The sequence below is a fragment of the Pavona decussata genome, unplaced genomic scaffold (genome assembly GCF_977016875.1).
Source record: "Pavona decussata unplaced genomic scaffold, jaPavDecu1.1 SCAFFOLD_19, whole genome shotgun sequence".
Classification (NCBI taxonomy): Eukaryota; Metazoa; Cnidaria; class Anthozoa; order Scleractinia; family Agariciidae; genus Pavona; species Pavona decussata.
The window spans coordinates 195001-215503 of NW_028145442.1; the positions used below are offsets into that span (position 1 = coordinate 195001).

General features: G+C 47.0%; 4 non-coding genes and 3 pseudogenes across 4 annotated transcripts; 5 read left to right on the forward strand and 2 right to left on the reverse strand.

Moving 5' to 3' along the window:
• Nucleotides 1–5853: 5853 nt before the first annotated feature.
• Nucleotides 5854–6043, forward strand: LOC146486866 (U2 spliceosomal RNA). Its single transcript, XR_014858702.1, has one exon. It is a non-coding gene; the product is annotated as a U2 spliceosomal RNA (small nuclear RNA).
• A 197-nt stretch (nt 6044–6240) lies between these two features.
• On the forward strand, nt 6241–6404 carry LOC146486867 (U1 spliceosomal RNA). The gene has a single exon (XR_014858791.1). It is a non-coding gene; the product is annotated as a U1 spliceosomal RNA (small nuclear RNA).
• Nucleotides 6405–7248: 844 nt separating this feature from the next.
• Nucleotides 7249–7367, reverse strand: LOC146486868 (5S ribosomal RNA). Its single transcript, XR_014858601.1, has one exon. It is a non-coding gene; the product is annotated as a 5S ribosomal RNA (ribosomal RNA).
• A 474-nt stretch (nt 7368–7841) lies between these two features.
• On the forward strand, nt 7842–7930 carry LOC146486869 (U2 spliceosomal RNA; annotated as a pseudogene).
• A 7986-nt stretch (nt 7931–15916) lies between these two features.
• Nucleotides 15917–19987, forward strand: LOC146486870 (uncharacterized; annotated as a pseudogene).
• On the reverse strand, nt 16850–16968 carry LOC146486871 (5S ribosomal RNA). The gene has a single exon (XR_014858610.1). It is a non-coding gene; the product is annotated as a 5S ribosomal RNA (ribosomal RNA).
• Nucleotides 17443–17550, forward strand: LOC146486872 (U2 spliceosomal RNA; annotated as a pseudogene).
• Nucleotides 19988–20503: the final 516 nt, after the last annotated feature.

Here is a 20503-nt window from a genome sequence, read left to right on the forward strand (position 1 = left end):
TACAACGTCACAAGCCAGTAGACAGCTAACAAACGGGGGCCAGCTGTGCAACAGAAGCTGGAAATGCGACAGTTTTCGGGCCACCATATCTTGAGGCTAGGGAACAAGAACCACCCTTCGTTCTGCGAACTTGTTCGCCATCGCTTCTCGACCATTTGGCTAAGTCAAGTGGTGCGTGTCCTAATTTTGTTTTTTGTTAAAAGGCAGTCCTAAGTACCTGCCGGGGGGGAACGGCAAAGCCTTTTCCCCCTGTTTCTTTTGTTTCTTTTCCTTCTGCCTTTATAAGTGTGCAGATCAGTTATTCTTGGCCTTGTGGTATGGGCAATGTGTCTCGTGATCCTCAGCATAGCTGGGCCGACCGTGTTGACGAATCTATGGAGATTGAAGGTCCGTCTTCTTTTGCACAAGCAGTTGGTGGTCGTCGTCGTACTGACAGTGTTTCGTCCAATTCCTCGCGTGAAGGTCTTTTCCTTAATAATCATGCTGGTATGTCAGATGCCGATAAGCTGAATATTCATCCGTATAATTTGTTGCCAGAGCGGCTGTGGTCTGCCCTCTTTATGTTGTCCAACAAGGAAGTTTCTCTTTCTGACATGTTCGCTGATTTTAAAAGCTGTGGTATTCGTCCAGCCGGTGTTCGTTGTGTTCAACGCAGTTCCAATGGGTTTGTGTCGGTGACTTTTTCGACTGCTGATTATCGCAACTTGTTTGTCCGTAAATCGTCCTTCATTCCTCGTCGTCACAATTATAGTCGGGATCCGTCTTCTCCGTATACCTTTGTGGCCGTTTTTGACGCCCCGTATGAACTCCTCGATGAAGCTTTGGCTCACCGTCTCAGCAAGTATGGAACTGTCTTGAACATTAGAAGATGTAATCTGCACGGTTATGAGGGTGTCCAGAGTGGTACTCGTGTTATTAAGATGGAGTTAGTGGAGTCTATACCTTCCTTTATGCGTTTTGGCCGAAAGCTACTGAGAGTGAAGCATGACGGGCAAGTCCCCACCTTCCGCAAGTGCCATCTGCCCGATCATGTGGCTCGCTCGTGTCTGAATACTGTTTGTTTTCATTGCGATCAAGTGAGCCACACTTATGTTCAGTGCTCTGAGAAAGTTAAATGCAGTATTTGCAAAGAGGAAGGTCATTATGCTGTAGATTGTCCCCTTTCCTGGTGGCGCCGTCTTGAAACTGAGCCTGATAATGCTGATGATGATGAAAACCGTCCTTTGGCTACCGCTGTTCCGCAGCCTACTGTGCGACCGCCTGCCAGTGAACCTGCAGCCGATAATGATGATGATGATGATGAAAACCGTCCTTTGGCTACCGCTGTTCCACAGCCTACTATGCGACCGCCTGCTAGTGACCCTCCTGCTGATGTTCCTGATCCTGATCGTGGTTTACCGCCGCCGCCTTCCTCTCCTTCGTCTTCTCCCGCGGCGTCTTCTGTTTCGCCTCCATCTCCTGATGACCTAATTGATCTTTCCAAGTCTGCCACCGTTTTTCCTGTGTCCAGTTTTCCTGCTTCGGATGCTTCGATGACTTCTTCTGTGCCTCAACCTGTTGATTCTGCCCTGGCCCCCGTAGATGATTTATCTGATTCTGCGCTAGCTGCTGCTGCCTCTGATGTTTCAGTTGTCGCCGCCGCTACCGCTGTTGTCCCCGTTGCTGCTCATGCTGATCCTGTCTCTTCTGCGCCTGCTTCTGATGATTCTCTCGCTGGCCTGGTTTCACCATCTCCCTCGCAAGCGGAGGCTTCTTTTGCTGCTACACCTGTGCTGTTTTCTTCTCCTGCTTCTTCTGCCTTGCCGTCGTTATCTTCGCCTGCTACCCATCCTGAACTGGAGAAGGCTGACCCTTCGCCTGTTCCGCCCGATGACTTTCTACTTGCACAAGCTTTGAGACACTCCAATAAGCCGAAGATCAAACCGAAACCTATTGGGCGCCAGCCTGGTAAAGCGGACAATTCTTGTACTCCGCTTGCTCGTAAGTTGAGCAGGTCAAATGTTGTGGCTCCCCGTCGGAAGGATAACAACTCTTCCTAATGTTTAAATTGCTATCAATCAACTCCCGCGGCTTTGACCTCCGTAAGGAGAATTTAGTTTTTGATTATGTCCGCTCTTCTGATATCGATCTTTGTTTCGTTCAGGAAACTTCGCTTTCTGATTCCTCTGTTCTTCGTTCCCTTGCGTCTAGATGGCGGGGGCCCTCTTTTTGGTCCCCCTCCATTGGTCGTCATGGTGGAACTCTAACGCTATTGTCAGAACGTTTCGATGCTAGTGTTTTGTCCTGGCGTAAGGATACTGCGGGAAGAGTTGTTAGCCTTTTGGTTCAATTTAATTCCTTCAAAATTAATTTAGTTAATATTTATGCGCCCACGAATTTGACGGACCGGAAGGATTTCTTTGATACTCTTCATGAGTTTTTTCTCCCTTCCGATGCTACTATTTTGGGGGGTGACTTTAATGCCTATGAATCCGATCTGGATAAACATGGCGGGGTTTTCTCTCCCTCTAAATTTTTGTCTGATTTTCGCTCTGCTTTTCGTTTTGTTGACATTTTTCGTAAGCTTCATCCACACACTCGTGATTGCTCTTGGTTTAGTTCTGATTTTTCTATCGGTAGCCGTCTAGATAAGTTTTTTATTTCTTTGAATTTCGTCCGTTTTGCTCAGTCGTGCCACATCTCGCCTTGTTGTTTTTCTGATCATGATTTTGTTCATTTGCATTTTGTCTTAAATAATGATTTCCCTCGCGGTCCTGGTTTATGGAAGTTTAATAACTCTTTGCTTCAGGATCTTGATTTCTGTTCTATGATTTCTGATCGTATTGATGATCTTTCATCGTGTATTGATTCCTTCCCGTCCGTCAAACTCTGGTGGGATTTTTTAAAACGTTCGCTGCAGGCCGAAATTATTTCCTTTGCTGCTGAGAACCGCAGGAAGTTAAATCATGAGCGTGTTGTTATAACTAATCGCTTAATTGGTTGCAGACAGCGTCTTGTCCAGGGTGATGACTCGGCTGCTGCTGAGATTGTCGCCCTGGACTCTCAGTTAAAATCACTTACCTTTAGGGATCTTGAGGGTGTCAAAACTCGTAGTAGAGCTCAATGGTTAGAGGAAGGCGAGAAACCTACGCCTTTTTTCTTTAAACTTGAGCGCGAACGTGCTGAGCGTAATTCGTTGTCTTCTATTTTAAATTCTGATGGTATTGAGGTTTTTTCTCGTGACGAGATTGAACGTGCGCACGTACTTTTTTATGCTAATTTGTTTTCCCCTGAGCCGATTGACGATTCTTGTAAACAACAGCTTTTGCGTGGTTTCTCGTCTTCTCTCTCTGAAGCCGATTGCACTCTTTGTGATGGTGAATTTACCCTAACTAAACTTGCTGAATCTTTGGTCGGCTTAAGTCTCAATAAGTCCCCTGGCCCTGATGGTTTTACTGTTGAATTTTTTAGTAAGATTTGGCACCTTCTTGGTCCCTATTTCTTACAGGTAGCTCGAGAATGTTTGCGCGACGGCGTGCTCCCTCAGTCAATGAAGGGTAGCGCCACACGCCTGATCTATAAGAAGCGGGGTGACAGGAGAGATTTGAAAAACTGGCGGCCCATCAGTCTGGTCAATGTCGATTATAAAATTCTTTCTAAGGTCCTTACTACTCGTTTGTCTCGTGTTCTTAGTTCTGTGGTTCATCCTGATCAAACTTGTTCGGTCCCTGGCCGTTCGATTTCTTCTAATGTTGTTATGTTGCGTGATATTTTGGATTATATTGAGCGGACTGATGAGGCGGCAATTCTTGTCAGTCTTGATCAGGAAAAGGCTTTTGATTGTGTTGATCGTTCATTTCTCTCTGATCTCCTTTGTCACCTCGGCTTTGGTCCTATTTTTCGGAAGTGGGTTTACATCTTATACGAGGGCGCCTTTATGCAGATTATCTTAAATGGTTGGTTGACAGAGGGGATTCCCCTGCGCCGTGGCGTTAGACAGGGGGACCCTCTGTCTCCCTTGCTTTATGTTTTATGCGTGGAGGCTCTTGCCTGTCAGATCAGAAACTGTCCAGAGATTAGGGGTTTTCTCCTACCCGGCGCTCGTGGTCGCCAAGCTAAGGTAAGGATTTATGCGGATGATACCACGACCATTCTAAAAGATGTTTTCTCTCTACGCCGTCTTTTTGATCTGATCTCAATATACGAACGTGGTTCTGGTGCTAAACTAAATCGGTCAAAAACAGAAGCCATGTGGTTGGGTTCTTAGAGGTCTCGCACCGATGAGCGTCTTGGACTCACATGGGTCCGTAAAATGAAAATTTTGGGTGTTGTTTTTGGAGCGGTGCCTGTTGAAATTGATAATTGGCAGCCTAAAATAGAGAAGTTGGAGAAAGCGCTTAATCCCTGGAAATCCCGTTCTCTTTCCTTTGTTGGCAAGGCCTTAATTGTTAATGTTCTTGGCCTTAGCAAACTTCTCTATCTTGGTCGGTTTTTGCTTATGCCCGCGTGGGTGCTCGCACGTGTTAACCAGCTAATTTGGGGTTTTGTCTGGGGGTCTCGTATTGAGACTGTCAGCCGAAACACTTGCTCCCTAGACGTGAAAGTAGGCGGTTTGGGTATTTGCAATCTTAAGCTTAAGTGTCAAGCTCTTTTGTTGTCTTTAATTGTTTCGACTATCTCTAATCCTGATGATTCTAGTTTTTTTCTTTGCAAATATTTTATTGGCCGCCGTCTGTCATCTATGCGTGTTGAGTGGGCTGGGCTTCGCGATGTATCCTCGCCTAGTTCGGCCTCTCCCACGCCCTTTTACGACTCCTGTTTGCGCTTACTTTCCAAGCTTTCTAGTGTTTCTGATCTGACATCCAAGAAGATTTATGCACACCTTTTAGGTATTGTTGCCTCCCCTCCTGTCCTTCCTTTTGTATGGTCTCACTTTGTCCCTTCTAATTTTTCCCTTACGCGTCACTGGTCTCTCGTCCGGGACAGTTTTTCTGAGAATTTTAAGAATGATCTTTTGTGGTTGATTACCTTGCGGGGAGTTAAAGTTAGAAGTTCCTTGAAAACCTGGGGCTATATTGATTCTGATGTTTGCGCTTCCTGTCCCAGACGGGAGACCATTGACCACTGTGTTTTGCATTGTCCTCATGTTAAGAAGGTGTGGACCCACTTCCGTCCTTTCCTTACTTCGATTCTGCAAGCTAACTTTGCTGTCAATCTCCTTTTTGTTTTTTTCTTTCTCTGGCCCTCTCCATCCGCTAAAAGGGCCAAACTTGCTTGCCTGGTCGTGAAATCCAATCTCTATGGCATTTAGACCTTTCGTAATAAGTCTACCTTTCATAATGGAACTAAAGATCATCGCGCTATTATTCGTTTCCAGTGATCTTAAGCGTCAAGTTTCTCTTGATTTCCTCCGCTATTCTGAATCTCGTTTCTCCGATTGTTGGATTCTTGAGAATATTTGTGCCATGGAGAATGGGTTTCCGCCGCTTTACATCTAGATGTATGTTCGAATTCCCATTTTTTACCGTGCGCTGTTCGTGTTTATTGTAATCAAAGGCTCTCTTCAGGGATTTTGTTTAGTTCATGCTTCAAAGGCTCTGTTGTTAGAGATTTTGTTTTGCATATTTACACCTACTCCGGTTTCTTTCGTCTTTCCTTGTATACAGCTTGATGTAACTAGGCGTTTTGTACATATTGTATTATTGGTTTTTTAGGGCGGTTTGGGCCTGGCCGTGGCATGGCTCCCGGGGTCCTCTCCGCCTGTTTGTAAATATTCCTTAGCTTGTTCGTTCAGTAGTAGTTGTTTAGGTAGTTAGTCTTTGGTTATTTCTTTCTATTATTTTTGTAATTTTTCTTTTCTGGGGTCATTTGATTCCACCTTGTGAATAAAGTCATTTTCAACATAAAAATCTGTTCTTATCAGCTTAATATCTGATACGCTGCTCATTGAGCAGCTCATATATTAAACTAATTTTTTGGAACTGGGCTGTGGAAAAGAGGCTTGCCTCGTCCCAGCCACGGGTTGCCTCGGTATAGCACTACCTCCGAGCGCGGCCCACTACCTCTCGGGGAAGAAATAATCAACTAAAAACAGAATTGAAATTGAATTGAATTTTGTGTGCCTCTCTCCCCATAGGATGTATGTAGACGCAGGAGAGTACTGACAGTAAAAGTCCCGGATCTGATGGCCACTAAAAGAAAAACCACAAGGGATATAGGGGTAAGGCAATTTTTCCGTTGTCGAGGGGCGCAAAGCATTTCATACTTACCTGATGCGGGAGGTACTGTGATCAAGGAGGCAGTCCTCTCAAGGTGAGGCCCTTTCATTGCACCTCGATTGGGTTGACCCTTGCGATTACCCCAAATGTGGGCAACTCGAGTGTATAATTTCTGGTAGTGGGGACCTGCGTTCGCGCTAGTCCCCGATGGTTGCTAGTTAATGTTCAACTAACATGCGCGCGGCTTTGTTTTGTTATGTTTCAGATGGAGTACGGACGGTTGCAAGAGCAGAGCAGCGAGTGATTTATATGATTGCCAAGCAAGAAAGGAAAAAGGGTAGGGTTTACGGCCTTCTGTCTGTTGCTTTACTGTACCTATAATTCGACAAGAGAGAACGGCAATTACTTACGCTTTCCAACTTTAAATACTTGCAGCGTGAAATGAATGAATGAACTGAGCTGTCGAGCGGGCGATCGTGGAGCTGTGTTAAATACGGGAAGGAAGGAACAAACGAACAAAGCGCTGCCGGAAAGAAGTTCGTCTGAATCGTGAGTAGATTTTCTTGTTGCTGGATTTGTTTAGTTGAATAAGCTTTTCAAGTTGTCGTCTTTTTGTTGCAAAAAATTGCTGTCTCCGCGCGCTGATTTCCGACCGTTATTAAATAACCGTTGGAAAGATTACGCTGTTCGTTGTGTTTGATTGTAGTTAAATGAATGATTGCTTGATTTTCGTTGCCGTGTACTTGATTTTCACGTCTAAAAGGCGCTGGAATTTCATTCAAATCGAGTTTGTGTCGTCTACGCTATTGTTGCTTCGAATAATTTGATGTCACAAAGTGTTAATTTGATGTCATAGGCGAAATTTAAACATTCTCGCGCGGTCACAAACTTGGACCGCACATTGCGGCAGTGTTCTAGCTTTTGAATGGGTTTCTTGCGGTCTAAATAAATCGTCGCCTTTTATGTTGTCCCTGAACTGTTTCAAGAAGGCGGTATCGATCGTTCGCAAAAGGCAAAATCGTTGATTGCGCGCAAAAAAACGTAAAAGGAAAGCCTACAACACGGGGTATTCCCAGGCGGTCACCCATCCAAGTACTAACCCCGCCCGACAGGGCTTAACTTCGGTGATCGGACGAGAACCGGTGTTTTCCCTGTGGTATGGTCGTAGACAAGAGAAAGGGGCGCAAATTTACTGCTTTATAGGGAAGGTGTCACAGGATACATCTAGCTTTTTCCCTAGAGTAGGTCGCGAAAGTGACAAAGTGATCGTGTTTCGTTCTTTTGAGCGGCTAGCCATGTTAAGTCGCATGAAACGCGGAATCAGCTGCAAATCAGCGACGTATGTAAGTCGCCTACGAGGGCCTCGTTTCCACGAAATCACTTTCTGTTAACTTTCTTACACAAATTGTCAGCGGGTAACTGACGTGACTCTTTGTCGCTTTCAATACTGCCAGTTTGCTCGTAGTTCAGCGGCGTGTTGAGTCTCTTCCCTGTTGGGGGTTAAAGTACAATGTCACAACCCAGTGTGCAGCTGAGAAACCGGGCCAGCATTGCAACAGGAGCTGGAAATGCGACAGTTTTCGGGCCACCATATCTCGAGGCTAGGGAACAAGAACCACCCTTCGTTCCGCGGACTTGTTCGCCATCGCTTCTCGGCCTTTTGGCTAAGATGAAGTGTAGTATCTGTTCTTATCGGGTGGGTGTCGGAGGGCTCCGTGCTTTTTCGATCATACGTTCCGGTTAGTGCCGTTTCTTCCCGTTTTTTTCTGTCTGAGCCTCTTGCTAAGGATCCCGTGCGTCTTTTTGTGCAGTTTGAAGGTTGTGTGAGTTTTATTTTTGCTTTTTTCGCCGTTTTCCTGTTTCGCCACATGCGAAACAAGATGGCCGGCCGACCGCGGGCGGCCTTCGCGCAGAAGCGAACTGGGCGCTTGTTGGTGGAAGAAGGCATGACCGTCGATGCCTTACCTATCATCCAATCCTTACCGGATTTTCAACCAGATATTACTGGAGTTGTACCGTTATATGGAGGTAAATGCTTTGATAGTACCTTGGCGAACCCCGACGCTGCTACTCGCCTGGCGACGGCGGGTTTCGACTATGAATGTACTGTCAAACCACTGAGGCTTCTGGGCCCGAAGAACATCCATGTTTCTATCTTTGTGTCCGTGGAATTCCCGGACGAGCAACTCCTCCCGCTACTCCAACAGTACGGGCAATTGAAGTCGACTACGCTTCGCCGGCTCTACTTCGCGGAAGAAGGCTATCAGCATATCGAGCGTGGGATCCGCGTGGCGGAATTTCTCCCCTTGGACAAAGATCTTCCACGCAAAATCGTTACACAAGGGCTGGAAATTGCGTTTAAATACACCGGCCAGCCGGTCACTTGCTACCGTTGTGGCTCTACGGAGCATTTGGTCAAAGACTGCCCGAAACAACGACAACCTCGGCAAGCCTGGCGCCAGCCGGGGGGGAGGCTAGCCCAGAGCCCCCCACCCCCCCTACTTCGTCAGAGGAATCTACCGAATCCATGGAGGCCGAGACCTCTCCGGCTGGTACAGAAACCTCGACCATTTCTACACCACCCACTCCGGCGTCTCCTTCGCCGACATACGCGAACGTTTCGCAGAACCTCTTCAGCGACTCGGGCGAATCGTCACGCAAAAGGGCCCCCTTGTCCCCGGCAAAAGACGACAAACCCGCTACAAAGAAATCTACAGCTACACCCGCCCCTGAAACAGCATTCATGCGTCATTTTATGCTGGCGCTCAAAAAGCCACGCCAACAGTATGGCCGACTGATGAAGGCGATTTCTGCTCCGGACTTTTACCGCTACCGGGCCCTTTTTCTGCAATTTCACTTTGGCAACCACGCGGACGAAGATCTACAAACATTGGCGCACCGTAACCTCAACGATCGTGAAGTTGATGCTTGGGCTGACCTACACCGTACCCTTAGCATGGACGCCTATGCGAAACTGTTAGAAATATGCAAAGATCTCAGGCGCACGAACCCGAACATTTTACTAAGTAATTTTTTGCTTACTATGTTCACCCCCCACCTTTTTATTTTTATTATGGCTGTCTCGCTCGCGTCCATTAACATCAACGGCGTGGCCGAGCACCACAAATGCGTTAAGGTTTTCGAAGCGCTCCGCTCGCTTCGTATCGATATTTTCGTGCTGCAAGAAACACATCTCGCTGACCTATCGCAAGGTAAGACGTGGGAAAAGGAATGGGGTGGCCAGGCTGTTTGGTCTCCAGGTTCTAATCGATCTGCTGGCGTCGCTGTGCTTATTCATCTGAATAGCTCTGTCACTCTGTCGGATCATAATACCGATCTAGCGGGCAGAGTCCTCGCCGTTAAGCTCTAAAAGGATAACATTTCCTTTCAATTACTCAATGTTTATGCCCTGAATAACCACCGGGACAGGGAACATTTCTTTAGTGACCTTTGGCAGTTTGTTTACCCTAATCTCAAAACCATTGTTGTCAGAGATTTTAATTGTGTTCCGGATATTTGGTCAGATAAGTTTGGAGGATATGACAGGTTTAGTGACAGGGCTGTCGCGACTCTCCACACTTTTACTGACTTTCAATTTGGAGGATTTTTATCGTGTTTCTTTCCCTTCGGGGCGTCCTTATACCTGGTTTAATCGTGCGCACACTATTGGTTGCCGGCTAGATCGGTTTTATACTCCCAGAGCCAGGAGATATCGTATCGGCGGGTTTCACGACTCTCCCTTTGTGTACTGAGATCACCATTTAATCCGCATTAATATTACACTTGGGACTTCAAACCCGAGAGGTCGCGGTATTTGGAAGTTTAACACCCAGCTGTTAAAGTCAGACTCGTTCTGTACAGCCGTTAATGACTTCTGGCTTTCTTGGCGCAACGTAAAATCGGCATTCACTGACCCTCCGGTTTGGTGGGATGCCGGTAAATTACAACTAAAAGAACTCGCTGTTTCCCACAGTGTTAACGCTTCACGTGAGAGACAGCGGGAGATATTATCCTTAGAGCGCGAGTTTCGTAATATCCTGTCGCGCGGTAATCCAAATACCGTCACTGATCACGATCGCTTAACTGAGATTAAAACCTGTCTACAAGCGCTATCAGATCAGGCCGTTGAAGGAGCTATAATCCGTAGTAAAGAACAGTGGATTGAGTTGGGAGAGAAACCCACTAGGTATTTCTTTCAACTCGAAACTAAACAACAGTCACGCAACATAATTCAGGAATTGCGTGTGGGTGATCGGTCTGTCACATCTGACATGGAAATATTAAACACTTGTCGCGAATTCTACAGTTCACTTTATGCAGCTGAGCCTGTTGATCTCTCTTGTCAGGACTGGCTGTTAGATCAACTGGACGCAAAACCCACTGCTGAAGACCAAAATAAATGCGAGGGGGACCTCACACTCGGCGAGTGCTATGAGGCTCTCTCTCAAATGTCGTCTGGCAAATCTCCCGGGGCCGATGGCCTTCCGGTGGAATTTTACCGGCCTTTTGGGGGTCTACTAGGTGCAGACTTAGTAGACTCGCTGAATTATTCCTTCAAGCACGGATCGCTATCCGACTCTCAGCGCCGAGGTATCATCCGGCTTCTCTATAAGAAGGATGATCCCTTGACCCTTAAGAATTGGCGACCTATTTCCCTGCTAAATGCGGATTATAAACTCTGTACTAAGGTGTTAGCAAATAGATTACGCAAGGTCATCTCGCGTGTCCTTAGCGAGGATCAAACATGTGGAGTCCCTGGCCGCACGATTTTCGAAAACCTTATGTTAATTCGGGATACTATTTCCTACGTACAACACAAGCAGCTCTCGGCCGCTATCATTAGTTTGGATCAAGAGAAAGCTTTCGATCGTGTTAATCACAGCTTCTTGCAACGTGTTTAAGAGCTGTTTAATTTCGGACCTGATTTCTGGCGTTGGGTGTCTGTCGTGTATCACGACATATCATCTTGCGTTATTAATAATGGCCAGCTCTCACAAGCCTTTAATTTGGAACGGGGAGTCCGACAAGGTTGCTTGCTTTCCCCTCTCTTTTATTGCCTTGTCGCTGAATGCCTTGGCCAAGCTATCCGCCGTGACCCGAGTATTGAGGGAATCCTAATCCCGGGCTCGGGAAGTAAACAAAGCAAAGTGTCCCAGTACGCGGACGACGCCACTCTTATTTTAGCTAATGACTACTCGGTTGTAAAATGCTTTCAGATCATATCCATCTTCAAACGGGGTTCAGGCTCTTGCCTTAATTCCCAAAAAACTGAAGGACTGTGGATTGGCACGTTCGCGGGCCAATCAACGGGTCCTGTTCCAATTACCTGGGTCACCGACAAACTTAAAATTCTCGGTGTTTACTTCGGTAACTCCGACCAAGAACTTCCAAATTGGGAACATTGCGTGAGCAAGCTTGAAAAGCGTCTAAATTTATGGAAATGCCGTACTCTTTCTCTTAAGGGTAAAGCTATGATTATTAACACCATCGGCGCATCACGCCTGTGGTATACAGCCACAGTTCTCCCCATGCCTGATTGGGTCCACACGAGGGTTACTAGAGTCATCTATGCCTTTCTGTGGAACGGCAAAACAGAGCTTGTTAAGCGGCGAACTTGTCAACTCCCTCTCACTCTCGGTGGTCTGGCTGTGATTAACCCGATCGAAAAAGCTCGCGCTTTAAAGCTACGGTGGGTACCCCACATGGGTGTTCCGACTTACACTTCCAAGTGGGTCTATTTTGCTCGCTTCTAGATTGGCCTGCCCCTGAGCCGAGTGATCAAGAGCTGGTCTTTCCTGAGATCTAATTCGGTGCTGAAGTATATTGGCGATAACCTCCCAGTATTCTTCCGCAACCTTCTTACAGCCTTTCATCGCCTTGACACGGATTTTACCTTGTTCCCCGACTACAAGGTTAAAACCTTTTATGCGAAACTCGCTTTTCCTTCCCCAGAGGACCTGCCTTGTGCAAGTGCTTGGGAGCGAAGGCTACACACCCCCCTCCCCTGGTCATCCCTTTGGCCACGGATTTATGGGGGTCTGAGTACGAACTGGGAAGCTGACATAGCTTGGCGCCTCGTGCATGGAATCCTTAAGACTCGGGCCTATCTCACATGATGGCGCCATCTACAGGTTAGCGATGGCTGTTCCATATGTGGTCAACCCGAGACCTTATCCCACGTCTTTTGTGAGTGCTTGCTCAGGCCAGACGTCTGGACGTGGATTTTTACTTTGTGCAGCCAATTTTACTCTACTCCCCTTACGTTTCCCCTTCTTTAGTTCTTATTAAGCATGGCCTGCCCGCTGGTAGCCGGTATCTACACTCGAATGCGCTTACCCGGTTTCTCATTAATCTTACCCTTAACGAGCTATGGGCGGCGAGAAATCGCCACACTTTCGAAGGCCAATTGTCTACACCGCATGAGGCTATTGCCACTATTAAGCAACGTGTGCGCATACGTATCCGTGCGGCTTACAATTTCACTCCACCCCAAGAATTTGTATCATTTTGGGGCCATGCAAATGTTCTCTGTAAAATTGATAACAAGGTGCTACGGATCCTTAGATAATATTCTTTGTCACCTCCCGTTTGGAGAGGGGGGGTGGACATGGCTGTGGCTACCACTCCCGGTGCCCACCCCTCCCCCCACACGGTTAGCATATTTGTACTTATTTCCTCCCGGATGTATTGCGTTCTATTTCATTATTTTTATTCTCAGGAGGTGGGGCCTGGCTGTGATCCGGGGCACCACCTCCCCTCTTAATTTCGGTAATCCTCATTTGTCCACCCTTCATTCCGCGAACTTGTTCGCCATCACTTCTTGGCCTTTAGGCTAAGATCAAGAGGCCGTGTACCCTTGTTTGTTTTTTGTATAGGCAAGTCTTAAGTACCCACTGGGGGGGTAACGGCAAAGCCTATTCCCCCCCAGTCTTTCCTTTTCTCGCAAATGCTTCCTGATTTCCTACCCTTGCGGTATTGAAAATTCTGTCACTAATCCCCAGCCTGGCTGGGCCGATGTTGATGCGGAATTGCCTCCACAACCTTTGTTCGCTGACGTTGGCCGTCCCCATCATGGTAGTGAGTCTTCCGATATGGACCTTGATGGCGATGTGCACTTTCATCGATACGAAAGCCGCCTTGGTGACGAAGATAAAGAAAATATGCATTCGTCCAACCTTTTGCCCGAGCGCCCCTGTACAGCCCACTTTAATCTCCCAAGCAAGGACCTGCTCACCTCAGCAGTGTTCGATGATCTCAAGAACTGTGGTATCGGTGTTGCCGGTGTCCGCTGCCTGCAACGCACACCAAATGGCTTCATGACTGTTAGGTTTTCCTCCACAGATTATCGCTCCTTGTTTCTCAAACAATCTGCCTACATCCCGAAGCGCTTTTCTTCCTCTCGGCCTGGCCCCTCTACGACTAAATCGCACTTCACCTTCGTTGCTGTGTACGACCTCCCCTACGAGCTGCTGGACAGCGCCTTAAACCACTGCCTGAGTCGCTATGGCAACGTCCGTAATATTCGCCGTTGTGGTCTCCAGGGCTACGCAGGTGTCCAAAACGGAACCCGAGTGGTTAAAATGGAACTTCAGCAACCCATCCCCTCCTTCTTGCGTTTTGGCCGCCGCCTCGCCCATGTGAAACATGATGGTCAGGTCCTTGCCTGCCGGAAGTGCCACCTCCCCGACCATGTCGCCCGCGCATGCCCTGACGTGGTGTGCTTTAACTGCGACCAGTTAGGACACACCTACCGGGACTGCACCGCACCTATCAAGTGTAGGATTTGTAAGGAGGACAGTCACTATGCCGTAGACTGCCCACTCTTCTGGTTGCGTCGCCCTGCTTCCTACCGTGATGAGCCAGTCCAAGACCACACTGATGCTACCCGAGGCTCCTGAGGATGTTAACCCCGCCGCTGACATCCCTGCAACTTCTCCGACTGGTAATACCTCGCAATTTCCTGTACCTACTCCTGCTGTTCCTATACCTGGTGTTACTTCGACTCCTGAGTCGCCACCTAGTGAGTCTTCTTCAATTACATCTTTTTTCACGTCTTCTCCACCGGTTTCTGCCTCCCCAGGCGAGTCACAGGACCCCCAGCCACAGTCCCAGTTCATCTTGCTGGATCCTTCTTCGACTACGCAACCATCCTCGTCTTCTGAACCGCCCGACCGGGGGTCTACACCTGCTTTGTTTTCAACCCCAATGGACTCCTCTTCTACCTCTCAGGACTCCACTACTGATTCGGACATTGCTTTAGCCGCCATGGATTTTACCGAGACGCCTGATGATCCTGTGCATACCTGTTCCTCTTCCTCGGTCAAACGTAAGCCGGCCAGGGTGGACCCTTCTCAGGGCCGCCCTGCTTGGAAAGCTACTGCTCCGTATCCAGTTAGTAATCCGCGGAAATAGTCTAGTAATCCTCCACCTTCATGAATTTTAAATTCCTCTCACTAAACTCGCGAGGTTTTGACCGGTGTTTTCGAGATTACCTTTTTGACCATCTCCATTCAACCACGAAAGTTTTCTGTTTACAGGAAACTCAGATTTCGGACGTGAATGTCTTTCAAGATTTTTCTGATGCTTTGCGCGGGCCCTGTTTTTGGTCACCCGCCATCGGCAAACAAGGTGGTGTGCTTACTTGTATCAAAGAATCCTCTCTAACTCCGGTCAACATTTGGAAGAGAGATACCTCGGGGAGGACTATTAGTCTTCTTCTTGACTTGGATGGTTGTATTATTAATCTTTTAAATATTTATGCCCGTACGAATTTGACTGAACAGAAAGTTTTCTTCGAAACCTTACATGAATATTTTTTGCCGTCTGACTCCCGTGTTATTGCGGGCGATTTTAATTGTTATGAGAGTCAGTTGGATAAATCTGGCGGGAATTATGTTCCTGCCACTTATCTCTCTGACCTCCAATCTGCTTTTTCACTTTGTGATGCCTGGCGCCGCCTACACCTGAAGCTACGCCAGTGCACGTTGTTTAATTCTGATTTTTCTATCGGATCTCATTTAGACAAATTTTTTGTTTCGAATATGCTCATGCCTTCTATTGTTGGAAATATTTAGTACGTGACAATCAGTTAGCGTTACATGAGATATTCGTTAATCATATAGCATTGACGTAATCGTGTTACCTTAGCAACCTCCGAAAGGGCGTAGTTATAGGAACCTTCTAAGCTTTTGTGATCTAAGTTGACGAGACACCGAGACATAGGGAGTGATTTTAACTGTGACCATTAAAAGAAGCTAAATCGAGATTGAGAGTGACTATTGTATCCGCGTTCCCAACACTAAGTGGCACCTCTGACGGGACACACACGCGAAGAGATGGACATGGAAAAACTACTGAACACGAAACTTCAACTCCTGGAGTTTAAACAATCCAAGGGAAAGGAGATTGTCGCGAAGAAGAACATCGCAACCTTTGAGAGGCACGTAGATGCATTGGCAGCGTTGGCCAGAGAGGTGGACGAGGTTAAGGTAAAGATTGAAGCCAAAAAGCTTGGAGAGGGTGATTCGATAGAAGAGGTAGGTGAATGGAGTAGTGGAATAGATGAAAAAATTGAGGGTTTGGACATTGAAGTTGAATATCTGCGGTGATATCTGAGTGAGGCGAGACAACATTCCCAATTAGCCGAGAGGGAGAAAGAAGATGAATTGCGAGCCATAGAAAGAGAGAAACAACTCCAATTTGAAAAGGAAAAACTAGAAATGAAACTGGAGTATGAGCAGAAATCAGAAGAGTTGAAAGAGGAGAAACAAGAAGAGCCGAGTGGTTCCCACGCAAAGCTTCCAAAACTAACCACTACCAAGTTTGGGGGGACGTTTGAACAATGGCTTCCGTTTTGGAATAAATTTTGCGTCGAGATAGATGCAACTGATCTGTCATCAGTGACGAAATTTGCTTACTTAAAGGAACTTGTCTTACCAAAAGTACGGGCTGATATTGATGGGCTCCCATTCACCACCGAGGGATGCGAAAGGGCGAAAAACATCCTTAAGAGCGAATATGGGGAAATAATTAATGCGTACGTAAACAACATCATGAGCTTACCAACCATACCGAGTGAGAACCCCAAAGAAGTTGATGAATTTTACAAAAAACTTTTGTACAACGTACAAAGTCTGGAGACGCTAGGCAAATTGCGTTAAGTCTCAGGGAACGTGGGGGCGGTGTTGGACAAATTAAAGGGGATTAAGGCTGATTTCGTGTGGAGAAAGGACGGGTGGCAAGAATGGGATTTTAGTCAATTATTGCGAGCAATTAAGCGTTGGAAAGAAATCAATCCGGTTACCGAAGAGAGCGAAAATACTAGCACACCTTTCAGAAAGAATGAGAAACATGACGGGAATTCACGTAGGTCTTATCAAACCCAAAAAGTTTGTGTCGTCTCCGTCATTGTTGCTTCGAATAATTAGATGTCACAAAGTGTTAATTTGATGTCATAGGCAAAATTTAAACATTTTCGCGCGCTCACGAACTCGGACCGCACATTGCGCCAGTGTTCGAGCTATTGAATGGGTTTTTTGCGGTCTAAATAAATCATCGCCTTTTATGTTGCCTCTGAACTGTATCAAGAAGGCCGTATCGATCGTTCGCAAAAGGCAAAATCGTTAATTGCTCGCAAAAAAACGTAAAAGGAAAGCCTGCAACACGGGGTATTCCCAGGCGGTCACCCATCCAAGTACTAACCCCACCCGACAGGGCTTAACGTCGGTGATCGGACGAGAACCGGTGTTTTCCCTGTGGTATGGTCGTGAACAAGAGAAAGGGGCGCAAATTTGCTGCTTTATAGGGAAGGTGTCACAGGATACATCTAGCTTTTTCCCTAGTGTAGGTCGTGAAAGTGACAAAGTGATCGCGTTTTGTTCTTTTGAGTGGCTAGCCATGACAACTTGCGTGAAACGCGGAATCTTCTGCAAATCAGCAACGTATGGAAGTGGCCTACGAGAGCCTCTTTTCAACGAAATCACTTTCTGTTAACTTTCTTACACAAATTGTCAGCCGGTAACTGACGTGATTCTTTGTCGCTTTCAATACTGCCAGTTTGCTCGTAGTTCAGCGGCGTGTTGAGTCTCTTCCCTGTTGGGGGTTAAAGTACAATGTCACAACCCAGTGTGCAGCTCAGAAACTGGGCCAGCTGTGCAACAGGAGCTGGAAATGCGACAGTTTTCAGGCCACCATATCTCGAGGCTAGGGAACAAGAACCACCCTTCGTTCCGCGAACTTGTTCCCCATCGCTTCTCAGGCTTTTGGCTAAGATCAAGTGTAGTATCTGTTCTTCTGGTCACGCTTTTGGCAGCTCCGCCGAAAGCGTGGCAATTTTCCTTTTCCCATAGCCTTGATCGCCTGTTTTTTCACTGTTTGGATTCGCTTTTTGTCGCTGCTTCTATTGGAACACTTTTTTGGCTGACCCGCTTTGTTATTTGGAGTTTGCGGCTAATCTGTACTTTCGCCGTGTAGGTGTAAGATGGCCACGGCGGCCGCGAGGCCTGGACAAGGCACGTTTTCTCATCAAAAAACCGTCCGTTTGGTTGTCGGCAACCCCCGACACATCTACGTCTTCAAATTCTTCTGCAACTCAAGCGACTCCCGCTTCCCAAGCAACACCATCGGCAAGCTATGCTGAAGCCGCCAACGTCACCCAGGAGGTTTTCACTGCTTCTCCCACTGAACCCTCGCGTAAGCATGCCCCCTTGTCCCCGGCTAAAGGCGAGCGGCCTGCAGCGAAAAAATCTACACAACCTTCGCCTGCTCCACCATTACCTCAACGTCCTAAAAACCCATTTCTAGCGTGCTTCATGAAAGCACTGACAAAATCTGGCTCGTCCCGTACCAGGGTCATGACCAAAGTCGCTGGGGAAGTTTACTACAACTTTCGCGCCCTGCATTTTTAACATACGTACGGAAACATCAAAGAAATGGACGACAACACAGCCATTATGTGTCAGATCAATAGTCCCGAAAAGGAACGCTGGAGTGAACTTGATGGCATTGTCCGCCAGGACGCTTTTGCGGACCTTGTCAAACACTGAAACTCTGCGCAAAAGTGATCCAAACCTATTTAGTAATTAGTCATGGCTATTGCGTTACTTGGCTCTTTTATTTTTGTTTTGCTCATGGCGGTCTCTTTAGCAACCATTAACGTTAATGGTATCCCTAAGGCACCAAAGCGGGCAAAGGTTTTTCATTCTTTACTTTCAAATAATTTCGATATTTTTCTTCTGCAAGAAACACATCTTTCCAGTGATGTACAAGGTAAGGAATGGGAAAAGGAATGGGGGGGGCGAGGCCGCGTGGTCTCCCGGCTCCAATAGATCGGCGGGTGTAGCGCTTCTCGTGCATCCGCGAAGCACCGCTAAACTCGCTGATTTTTGGACCGATCTCTCCGGTAGAGTGGTGACCGTTAAAATAGATCTTGACGGCAAGATCTTTCAAGTTATAAACGTTTACGCACCGAATAACCACTCGGACCGAAAAGAATTTTTCGATTCCTTGTGGCGCTTTTCGTTTCACAACATTGAGTCTATTGTTGCCGTAATACTCTATTTTCTACCGTCATATCTACATTGATATTGTATTTTGTAATTCTCACGTTTCTACTACATTTGAACTGTATTAGGGTAATAATTTACTTCCCACTGTCATATCTACACTTGATTGTGAACCTACTTTAACTTGAACTCAATAAATTTATTTATTCAAAAAAAAAAAGTATCTGATTAGCGATTTCAATTTCCGTGCGCCGTCGATAAGTCTTCGGAAGCGATTCTGCCCAAATTTGATGCGCCCCACGTGGTGCGAACGCTAGATATAAATAACGATGCCAGCTTCAGTTTTACCTACTGAACAACAAAATGGCGTAGAGTTTGAGGAAAGTGCAAGTGCAAGTGAAAATTCTTCTGGCTCTCGGGCCACTGGGTCTTACGCAGAGGCCACCCGTGGAGACGATGAGAAGACGATGACGAAGTTGTGGATCCGGAGAACAACATCCCAGAATACCCACTGACCGCCTTTTTTCGTCCCCGGAGTTTTCTGCCCGCTGAAGATGTGTTCTCTGCTTTGTTCGAGGCTGGTATCGATGGATCCAATATCTCGTGTATACAACGACAGTCTTCCGGTGACATCCTTCTTACTTTCAGCCAAAAAAGCTTCAAAGATGATTTCCTGAAAAAGAGTTTCCTGAGTGTCCGTGGTTCCCCGTTTGCCCTCCAGGATGTTGACCGGCCGCCCACGCATTTACAAGTTTTCGACGCTCCGCACGAAATGCCGGACACCGCGATCATTAGCCGTCTTTCCAGGTATTGTGATGTGATTTCCCACCGCCGTGGTATGTTTCGTTTCAAAGGGTGGGAGAATGTACAGGATGGCGTTCGTCATTATCGTGTCCAGATCAAGCAAGCCATCCCGAGTTTTATGCGCTTCGGCAAGGCCCTTGTTCACTTTCGCTACGAAGGTCAACCGCGTACATGCTGTCATTGCCACCAGACCGGCCACATCGCCAAAACCTGTCACACTGTTATTTGTTATAACTGCGAGCAGACCGGCCATCTCGCCAACGATTCCCTGGAACCCCTGTTGTGTAACATTGGTAAATCCAACAAGCACAAAGCAAAGGACTGCCTTTCTCCTGGTCCCGTGCCGTACCCTCTGACACCGAAACTCGCAAAACGTCAGACGATGAGGGACTTCCACCTAGTGATTTCTCTGTGGTTACCGACGATGCAACTCTCGATCCAACTAGTCCTGACGATCCGATGGAAGACGACCCAGCTGAATAGTCCGACGAGGAATTTTTATCGCCCCGCGAAGACAAAGCCGACGGCGACGCAGATGACGAAACAGAACACACCCCATGGTTGTTTTCCAACACGCAGAACAGGTCTTCTGGCTCCACGTCGAACTCCGGCAAAAATTTCTGGCCCTACTGCACCTATTAGGAAACCCACACAACCCGTTAAAGTCACTGGATCGAACACTATGAACTCTGAACATTCCGAACAATCCCCCCCACCGACAGAAGAAGCTGGCATCAAACGTGGTAATTCGCCGCTCGTCCAACGAACGGCGAAGCATAAGAAACAAAAGTAAATTAGTCTTATAGTTAATTTTGTTATGCCTTAGTTTTGTTTGTGTTTTTTGTCTGAAGAATGTCCTTCCAATGTTTAACATTCACAGCTACAATTTCTAGTCTTAATATCCGTGGCTTCGGCGACGACGCCAAGCAGAAATGTGTTTTTGATTTTGCAAAACAGTCTCACTCGCAATTAATTTTTTTGGAAGAAACCTTGGTTTCT